A 10,852-nucleotide genomic window follows, 5' to 3' on the forward strand; every position below is an offset into this window, starting at 1 on the left:
CTCACCAGAGGTCACCCAGCAAATTATGGGGAAACCTAACCACTCAATTCAATGAATGCTTAACGTCACGTCTACCATTTGATTGAGTTATGTTCTTTGCATTAGAAGCCAGAGAGAAGCCCAATGCCAGATCAGGATGGGCCAAGTTAGCCCGCAAAGGGCTAGAACCAGTTCCTTCCAGGGCTCCAGTCACAGCCCAGGGCTATTTTCTGCCTAAGTGCAGCTGCTGCTGTGGGGTAGTCACTTAAGAGTTTTAGCCCTTGGCTCTCCTCAGGAGAGGAAAAAGGAAAGACCAGATGCCTACTGATCCTTTTGTGTGAGGGCCAATGAATACCTCACACCTTTCAGAAACTTCCAAATAACCCTCCGCCTTCCAATAATTCTAGGAGAATGGAAATTGACTCCCACCTGCCTCTCCTACCACCATTCAAGCTAATGGCTCGGAGAAAGGCCACGGACCGCTTCTCTGTGTGTCTGCAGCCTCCTCCTCCTCACAGGCCCAGGATATTGATCATCTCCATCAGTGAGGTCACAGGACTGGGTGGGGAGGAGGCAGCTGCCCTGCAGGGGAACCTGAAGACAGAGATCTCCAGCCATGCAGCTGGTAAGTGGGGAGAGCAGAAGAAGGGGGACCAGGAGCCTCTCTGAGGGTCTGTGCTGGAGGCTTTCCAGTGAGGTGACAACGGCTTATTACAGCTAATTTCCTTCCCTTTGCTAGAACCAAAAATCCACAGGGTTTTTGCTGCATATTTGTGTATCTGGCACTCTCAGCTCACCTCCCCTTGGGGACCATAAGAGATGCAGAGGAAAGAAACAACATGGCCTTCCATAATTTCAAAGTCAGTTCCAGAGTTAATAATAAATTAAGAGCTGGGGGCGGGGTGGAAGCCTAGGTGTGGCAGGCCCACTCTTGCAGCATAGACCAGCCCCTCTGGGAACACCTTCTGGAAGTCAGCAGAAAAAGTAGGTGCCCTGGGGACCGAAGATGCTGAGATGGCTCCCCTACTGTGGAAGGCTTCCCCCTGGACCTCAGGTTTCTGTGGTACCCACGCCTGTGGGTGCCCACACCAGGATGGATGGGGATGGAGGTGGGAAGAACTGGAGAGTATTCTCTTCCACTTCTCTCCGGAGCAGACACCAGCCCCATCAGGGCACCCAGTAGTCCCACAGTCTCTGAGGAGGGGGAGCATAGCTGTTTCAGAGAGAACAGGAAGACTTCTCTCCCTGGAAGATGACTGAACCCACTCACCTCTGAGGAGGTTTCCAGACCAGCAGCCATGCCAGTTGGAAATCCAACAGTCCCAAATGCCTGTGTGATTTTGTTATTCATTCTTTAGGTCCTAGGAAGACTATCTCCCAGACTAGAAGCTCCCTGGAGACCAAGGCCTCTGACATCTGACTGGAAGCTCAATCAGTTCTTGTCAGAGCTAGAGCGTGAGGGACTGGGAAGCAGTAGGGAGGATACTAGGCAGGTTTTGCCCCAAGAAGGTGGAGTGGGAGGTGCACAAGATCACTGCCCTGAAACATCTGAAGGGTGGTCCTGTAGGCATGGAGTTCACACCTAGGCCAACAAGAAGAGCTAGGATGAATGAGAGATGGCACAAGGGACTCGACTTGGGATCCAGAAAAGGGTGAACTTTCTGGGAGTGGCTCAAGAAAAGGCAGTGAGCCTCCCACTGCGGAGGGGTGGGTGCTTCTTGGGAGGGATCTGGAGCACAAGGTGGCGGTTGGACCAGGCAGCTGTTAAGATCCTTACCAAGCCCAAGAGTCAGTCCATGATGGATAGATGTTCCGGTCTCTTTGGCCCCTACACCTAGAGCTCCCCCTCCTGACCACACAGAGAGGGACCAGAGGCAAAGGTGCAGGAGGACACAGGAACCCAATCCCAGCCAGGGAGGCCACCAAACAAATCAATCAGGCAAACAGCCACAGACAGAGGATGGACACAGCGGTGGCTGGTGTGGGGATCTGTCCTCCTCTTCCCCACCCCATGGCCTAGAGGACAGTCCCCGTGTCTGCCAGTTGAACAGGCTAATAAGTAGGAAAATCAGTATTTCCTGCCAATGGAGAGAGTGTTCTGTCCTCTCCACTGCAGGGGAGCGAGGCCTCAGCTCATCCTGCGTGCTACAGGGGACCCACTCATTCTTCACAAGGAAAATGGGACAGCGCAGAGCCAGGGAGTGACTTGCCCACAGCCACGCAGCTCACACGGCTGGTAAGAGGAAGGGGCGAGGCAGAGCCCAGGACTTCTACCCTACTGCCAGCCAGTATTCTTTCTCCTGCCCTTGCCTGCCCCTGTGGCACCATCTGCTCCTACAGCAATTGGGATTCCTTTTAAAACATATGCTCATCTCAGGCAGGTCCCAAAGTGGATGGAGAAATGATATATATGTTCTTTGCTGGCCCAGGAAGAGCTGGCAGAATGAGCGCTTGACATTCCTGGGACACCAGAAGCATTCCTGGGATGCATGGTCCCCACGCCTCCTTCCCACTACCATATTCTCTCCTGAGAACTGCGGAAGCCTGGATTTGTCATTCTTCTCCTCCCTGTGCCCATCTGCTTCCTTCCACGAGCCCCTCCACACCTTGAAGGCCAGGCCAGCTCCTCCAGTTCCTGATGGGCTGTTAACAAGACACTTGGAGGCCAGACCTCTATGCACACTGCTGAGGAGACCAGGGCAGTTCAGGACTGAACACAGCCAGATGTGTTCAGCAGAGACCATGACCTCTCCCCACCTGCGAGGACCAGGAACTAGTTCTGGAACTAATCCACATCTGAACCCAGACCCCTGAAGTCCACCCTCCTTCACCCACCAAAGCAGACACCTCGGTCCCACAGACTCGGCCCCTCCTCCACTACCCAGACACTGTCTGAGGCTGGAGACTGGAGGCAGTGACCTCTGGGAATCCCTTGCCTGAGGTTTCTGGTTCCATCAATCCCAGGGAGCTGGAGAAGGAGAGCGGATTTCCCTCCAGGACTCCCGCGGATACCGACCTGAGCACATCAGCTAAAGTCCTCGCAGCAGCGCCTTCACAGGCTCCAGAACAGGGCCTGAGGGTCCTGTCCCCTCCCCCACCCCTGCCCCTCCTCTCAGACCCAGGGCAATTTCCCTACAAGTGTGCTCACGCTGGGCCCTCTGAGCCACCGCGCCAATTGACTGGATTTCAATCAGAAATCCATCTCCCTTAAGGACCGCTTTGGATAAAAGCAGAAGTAACCTGCAATCTAGATGCTGATGCCAAGCCATAATGGGGAAGCCGGAGAGAAGCCGGGCCCAGCTCCGGCCCCAGCCCCAGCCCCCAGCTAGGGCGAAATCAGGCCTCAGCTGAAGCGGACTCAGCTTCCAGGGCCCGAGGAAAAGAGGGTAGCCTGAGTTCCCTCCATTTCCGCCACCAGCCGCCACAGGCTAAATCCTCGAGCCTGCCGGCGGGGTTAGCCGGCTGCTAGCCCTATTAACAGTTGGCCAGTGGCTGGGGACCAGTCTTGCACCCATGGGCAGGCCCTCTGTGTGGTTCCCAGCGCGCGCCCAACAAAGGCCCTTATAGGCCGGCTAAGGAGGGTCTGAGTGTCCTTAAGAGCCAGGAGGAGCTGCGGGCTCAGCACTTGTTCCCACCTACCAACCCCCAACCTCATCGCCAGCTGCCGCTTCCGCCACTGAGTCCTCTCCAGGCTATATTGCGGTCAGGAAAGGGTCACTCCGAGAGAGCGGGGCTGCTCCAATGCCCCCCCCCCACCGCCCCCGCGCCTCCAGACCCCGCACCGCGGGCGAAGGCGGGTCTGTAGGGACAGGAGGGACCCCGCGGAGCGCTGTTGGCTCTGGTGCGCAGCACGGACAGCCTCCCTGGTAAATAATGCACGCCTCCTGGGCCAGGCTGCAGCAGGTAGTGTATCAAAGTAATATCGCGCTGCGAATTGCAGTGTAATCGCCGTAATTCAGGGCCCCGTGGGTGAGCCCGTTTCGGAAGGGCTGCGCGCACGGACGGGCAAGGTGACTCGAGCGTCTGCGCCGGCTTTGACCTCTGGATTTCCTCCAAGCTAAGTGAGCCCATAAAAAATGGAGAAGCCCAGGCTGTCTCCCAGCAAATGGGGTGTGGGCAGAGAGATTGTATTATCTATCCAGACCCAGCGAGATGGATGCACCTGCCGGGAGAAAAGCGATGTCACTGGGCGCACAGCCCTGCAGGTTGGGTATCCGCGTGCGGCGCCCATCTTCTCCCAGGTGGCCGAGAAGGCCGGGCGATGTGTCGGCTGCGCCCTGCCAAGAGCTAGATGTTTTCATTAGGACTTGGGCGGCCCCTGCCGCCGTGAGCTGGAGGATCCGTGCCTCCCACGAGCTGCTCAGCAACCACCTTCCAGGGCCCCCAGGACCTGACTGCGTGCGCCATGGCCGCTCCTCTTCCCTCCTGTTGTGCTGGGAAGTTGGGGTATTAATATTCCTGCCCAGGGCCTCCTGGGGGCCTGCTGCTTGTCTCCCCTCCCGCAGTTCTGCTAGGGAAAGTCATTCTGAGGTGGAGAGATGATAGCAGGAAACGTGTTTGCAGGCTCCCTTCTAACTTCTTGATGGGAGCCAGCTGGAAGCGCAAAAGCTGTGTTGTCTCTCTGTGCTCTGCTCCTGGTGACCTAGAAGGCAATAATCATGAGCCTGTCTCAGGAAAGACAAAGAAATGGAAAAACTTAGTAGGGGCGGCAGCCCCGTCACATTGCATCAGCAGAGAGCTTTGTCTCTGCGTCCCCACCTCGGTGCCAGGCAGGGTGTTCTGAGTATCTTTAGAAGCCCCTGCCCCCACCCCATGCCTAATTTCCCGGATCCCGGAGTTACTGGTTCCTCCTCACCCATCTCTAAATCATTTTACGTTCCTCATTGAAGAGCTGGGGCAGACACCCAGGCTTCCTAGTCTGAGAATCTGCTGATATTCCCCAGCCCTCTTCCACACCCACCTCCAGCTTTTCCTTTTGCCTAGGTGGTGGGCTCTGAGCTAGTAGGGACCTTGGAAACCAGTTCTGGTTAAACAAGCCAGAGTGCATCCTTCCCGCAGAACATTCTGCAGCAAGAATGAGGGAGATTTATGTGTATGGGGACATGGAAAGATGTCCAGGATATATTGTTAAACGGAAAAAGCAAGTTGCAGAATAGCATGTAAAGTACAGTCTCATTTGTGTTACATTTTAAATAAAGGCTATATATACTCACATGCTTGCATATGCATAGAAAATGTCTGGAAAGATAAAAAGAGACTGTTAGCAATGGTTGTCCCACGGGATAAGGAGAAGCAGAAAGGGGCTTTAACTTCTCATCTTACATTATGTACTGTTAAATTTTTTTAACAATTGTATTACTTTCATAATTTAAACATAAATCTTTCCCCTCCCCCCTAAAAAAAACAGCAATCTCTCAGTGCAACCCCTTCTTATGAAACTGAGGCCCAGAGAAGGAAAAGGACTTTCCCAAGTTGCACAGCACTTATAGCTTGGCCTCAGCCCTGGTCCTGCCCTCTTCTCACCCCAGGCACACAGCTCTGCCAGCCAGACCCACCAGACCCATGAGGGAATCATGAACCCCCCCTTCCCAGAGCAGGAAGGGCCCCTGACTGGGGTGCGACCTTACTTGAGGGAGCAGTCAGATAAAAGCAGGGGATCCCAAGGAGAATTAGAGATGGATTTGGAACCTGGCTGGATGGCCTGCACTTGCCTGTGACCTTATCCAGCCACCGCCAGCCCAGTCTTCTGACACAGCTGGCTTCTCTTGGTCCAGGGTTGGCCAGGGTAGGGACTGAAGGTTCATGCCTAGGGTGACCTACCATCTTGATTTGTCCAGGACTGAGAGGTTTCCTGTGACATGGGACTTTCATTGCTAAAACTGGGCAATCCTGAGAAAACAGGAACAAGCTGGTCACCTTTGTCTTGCCAGACATGTCCACAGCAACCTGCTAAGAGCCTGGCAAGGACACCTCTGGGTAACTCAAGGGCAAAGATTCTAGAAGGTTGTCTCTGGGCGAAGACAGCCAGCCCCTGCTCTGACTTTTCTGAAAAATATGAAGCTGCAAGAGTTAATTTACATTTTGTCAGTTGTGCTTTCTCCTTGCATTCGTCCACACACACACACACACACACACACACACACACACACACCCTGCTCTTAGTCTCCCTTAGTCTACTGAGAGGCATGTCCACCGGGGCCCAGAGATACCACCCAGAGCCCACTGAGTCTCTTTAAGCAACATAATCCTCAAGAAATTATAGAGCCTATAATTACACATGGGATGCGGCGCAATTTCTCATCTCTCCCTCCCCACCCCAGGAGACAAAAAGGAAATTTCACACCCTAGTGAGCCAGGCTCATCTTTTCCTCTTTGATGCCAGCCTGGGGTTAAAAAGCAGGGACAGGCGACACACACCTCCTCTGGGGCCTGATTCCTTGGCTGATTTTGAGATTCAAAGCATGCATCTTAAAGATCATAATCTGATTGTGCTATGCCCGCCTTCCCGGCCGATTAATGGCCTCCTGGCTTCCGCACTGCAGCACCCAGTGCTCTGCAGAAAGCCACCTCCCACACCCCAGCCCCACCTGAGTCTGGCAACCGAGAGGAGAAAAGGCTAAGGCTAAGCAGGGGGCGTGTCAAGGAAGGAACAGAGATCTAAGTTCAAGTCCTAGTCCTGTCGCTAACTAGCTGTGTGACTTTAGATAAATTGCTTGCCCTCTCTGGTCTTTGACTTCCTCACCATGAAATGAAGATATTGACCTACGTGGTCTCTAAGACCCTTTAGACCCAATAAACCAGACTTCCTTGGTTAAAATCCTGACTTCTCCTTCTAGGTGGGTAAACTTGGGCAAGTTTCTTCACTTTCCTATGCCTCTGTCTTCATCCACCTCATTGTGTTGTAGTAAGAGTTAAGTGAGTTAACATTTTAAAAGTGCTTAAAACAGTGCCTGGCACATGCCAAAGCACTTGTGGCAGGGACATTGGTGCTCTGTCTTTATACCCCTGGCACTCACTGGTCCCACGCCTGGCTCTTGAACTCCAAGCACCTGTGGTTCTCTGCCCTGCCTGATAGGTTTCTTTGATTCCCACACTCCTACCCTGTCACTCCAGTGTCCTTGCCCTGAGCTCCAGGCAGGCTGGAAGTACACGGAGTTTAAATGACTCAGAGTAGCCCTCAATCTGATAACTGTAGGGAGTTGGTGTATAAATACCCCAGCAGTCCCTCTGAGACAGCTCTGAGGCTTGTTCTGCACAGCCTCACAGAGGTACAGCAGGATTGAGCCCTGTGCCCAGGAGGCTAACTGCTCATTCCCACACCTTTTACTGTCTTCCTTCCTGCCCCGGCTTCCCTACCCAGTTCTCCCCAGGATCACTCTCCAATAAACTACTTACACCCAAATCCTTCCCTCAGTTATTACTCTGTGCTAATGCACTTTACAAATGTACCTTCGTTCTTTTTTTCTTTTCTTTTCTTTTTTTTTTTTTTTGAGACATTATCTCACTTTGTCACCCACGCTGGAGTGCAGTGATGCAATCATAGTTCACCACAGCCTTCAATTCCCGGACTCAACAGATCCTTCCACCTCAGCCTCTCTAGTAGCTAGAACTAAAGACATGAGCCACCACGTTTGGCTAATTTTTAAATTTTTGGTAGAGGTGGGGTGTTGCTATGTTGCCCAGGTTGGTCTCAAACTCCTGGCCTCAAGTAATCCTCCTACCTCGGCCTCCAAAGTGCTGAGATTACAGGGATGAACCACTGTGCCTAGCCTACCTTCGCTCTTCACAAGCACCTGAGAAGTGAGTGTGATTGTGCCCATGTTACAGATGTGGAAACTGAGGCCAATGGAGGCTAAATGCCTTGCCCCAGACCACACGGCAGGTGAGCGGCCCAGCTGGGATTTGAAGCCATGTCTGTCTGACTCCACAGACTCTATATCTCCATCTATCTCCCTCTTTTCCCTCTGAAGGGCTAGACCTTGCTTCAGAGATGGAAACCTCATTCCTTCAGAGGTACAGCAGCAGCTCCTTTGCTCCAGGCAGAGAGCAGAGGCACAGGGCTAGGGCCATCTGTGATATTTTCTCCCTTCCCAGTCACACTCATAGAACCCTTGGGTGGCACAGTCCCAGGCAGAGCAATCAGGCAGTTGGTACCACAGCCCCAGTTTACATGCAAACACGTGGAAACCCTTGAAGGAAAGTGGCCTCCCAAAGTGCCAGGGTTGGACCGAGCTGCTGCCTGCCCCAAGGCGGTGCAGCACTTCCTGGTCCCCAGCTGAGCCCCCTGTCTCAGCCCCTGCAAGTGTGTGCTGATGGCAAGAGCAACAGGCCATATGCCTGAGACTTGGGGAGCCAAGCCTCACATCATCCCCTCAGCGTAGAGCGCTTACTTCAGACCTGGCCTTATTACAGTTTCTGGCTTTATACATATCAATAGCTTTTATAGGCACATGGTTCCAAATCCACAAAAGCCTTCCTCTTTTCCTGTGCCCCAGCTTTCCTCTCTGAAGACAACAGCCACTGTCACTGATCTGCTATGAGTCTTTCCAGAAATAGTCTATGCACAGACAAGCATATAAATGCAGTCCTTCCAGAACATTCTTCTTTTTCTCTAGAATAAAATGTCTTGGAGATCTTTCTGTGTGAGTACAGAAAGAACTTCCTAATTCCTTTTTAGAGCTATATAGTATTCCAGTGTATTTATGTCCCATAATTTATTTAACTAGTTCTCAGTGAATGGAAATATGAGTTATTTCCAATCACTTACTAACGTAAATCTTGTACATAAGTTATTTTACACACTTGGAAATATAACTGTATGAAAAATAGCTAGAGGCCGGGCGCGGTGGCTCAAGCCTGTAATCCCAGCACTTTGGGAGGCCGAGATGGGCGGATCACAAAGTCAGGAGATCGAGACCATCCTGGCTAACACGGTGAAACCCCGTCTCTACTAAAATACAAAAAACTAGCCGGGCGAGATGGCGGGCGCCTGTAGTCCCAGCTACTCGGGAGGCTGAGGCAGGAGAATGGCGTGAACCCGGGAGACGGAGCTTGCAGTGAGCTGAGATCCGGCCACTGCACTCCAGCCTGGGCGACAGAGCGAGACTCCGTCTCAAAAAAAAAAAAAAAGAAAGAAAGAAAAATAGCTAGAGATAGAATTACTGGGACAAGAGGAATGCACATTTGTAATTTTAAAAGATGTGACCAACGGACCTCCAAAGGTGCTGAGCCATTTACACTCCCACCGTTTACGTGCTGCGCTGAGGCCCAGCTGCATGCCAGGCATGGGTGTGCATTAAAAGACTTTGGTCTCACTACATTCCTGGGGGTGGCGCTATTATCCTTATTTGATGAGAAAATTGAGAGAGTTCAATTTTGCCCAAGAAGACCCAATAAACCTTTTATTATTTCATTACATGCTAGGGTCTGTGCTTGACATTTATTATCTTATTTAACCGTCATAATAGCACTATGAGGTAGGTACTTTTACCATCACCGCTCATTTTCCAAGTGAGTCTAGTATTGGAGCTCAGAGAGATTGTGTAGCTTTCCTAGCATCACACAGCCAGTGGTAAGTGGCAGAACCAAATGTGAGCCTGGGCTCTCCCTGCTCCCACCAGGAGTCTATCACTGGCTTCCTGCTTCCTGCCTTATGTGTGCCTCAAACTCCTCTAGTTTGAGGGTTGGGGGTTGCACAAAGCAGAGTCCCCTGGAAGCATCAGAGAATCGAGGGGTCAGCGATTGCTGGAAGGTAAGAGCTGGAAAGGATCACGAAAGGGGCAGGGAGGGTGGGACTGGAAATACGAGGGGTGGTTGCCTCGATGTTCGGGAGAGGTGGGGCTGCTGGGATGCTAAACTGTTGTACCCTGCCTGGGATATTCCTTTCCCTGACATGTCCATAGTGCCCCCTATTGAGAAATTCCGCATTTCATTTTGCAGATGCAGAAATAAAGGGAAGATCCCCTTGGAAAAGGCACAGGAGTCCTGCATCGGAGGCAAAGCCAGGACAAGAAATCGCTCTGCCGCGAATCTGGGTCCCACCCCTCCAGGACCAGCACTTTGAACTCTGCGTGGGGCTGCCTCCTGCACAACTTGAAACAAAGTGAACCAGACCAAGCAGCCTTCGTGTGGGAGAAGGGCTCACTTACCAAGCACCTGCTGGATACACATAATCATTTAAGTTCCACAATAGCTCTATCCCTTTACAGAAGAGAAGATTGGCACTAAGTCCCCCAGCTGAAGGAGGGTGTTGGAAGGCAGATTTTGGGAGGCCTGAAACCCAAGCAAAGGGCTTTATGTTGACTGCGATATTGAGTACAGTGAGTTAACAGGGCTCTAGAACCAGGTTCTTGAACCAAGACATAACTTACATGACTTGATCAAATTCGTGTTTTAGGACACTCACTCTGGTGGCAGTGCTTTGCACATGCCATTCCCCCTGCTTGGAATGCCCTTCCCAGACTTGTGTGCCCCAAGAACTACAGCTCGAAGCTCTCTGTGGAGCATCCCCTGAACCCTGATCCCCCCGAAGGCAGGGGCTGGGTTTTAGCTTTTCATCCCCAAGCTCTGGTCTAGTGTGAGGCACATCATGGGAGCTTCCTAAATGTTTACGGGATGAAGGAATGGAGTGATGAAGGCCTGACGGAGACAGTGGCAGTGGGAAGGAAAGGGAAATGTGAGAACAAGGGAAAGGAAGACGGACAGGGCCCCTTGACCGGTTAGATGTGATGAAAACAGCTTGCACCTTTTATAGCAACTGTTGTATACCAGTTTTTATAAGGGAGGCACTATTAGCACCTGAATTTGACAAATGAGGAAACTAAGACTCGAAGAGAGCTAGTTGGTGCTTGAGGTCATATAACTCGCAGGCAGT

The 10,852-nt window shown here is 52.1% G+C and overlaps 1 pseudogene; it reads right to left on the reverse strand.

The window, feature by feature from the left end:
* Positions 1-3,869: 3,869 nt before the first annotated feature.
* On the reverse strand, positions 3,870-5,860 carry LOC105513572 (annotated as a pseudogene).
* Positions 5,861-10,852: the final 4,992 nt, after the last annotated feature.

The sequence above is a fragment of the Colobus angolensis genome, unplaced genomic scaffold (assembly GCF_000951035.1).
Source record: "Colobus angolensis palliatus isolate OR3802 unplaced genomic scaffold, Cang.pa_1.0 Scaffold105, whole genome shotgun sequence".
Taxonomy (NCBI): domain Eukaryota; kingdom Metazoa; phylum Chordata; class Mammalia; order Primates; family Cercopithecidae; genus Colobus; species Colobus angolensis.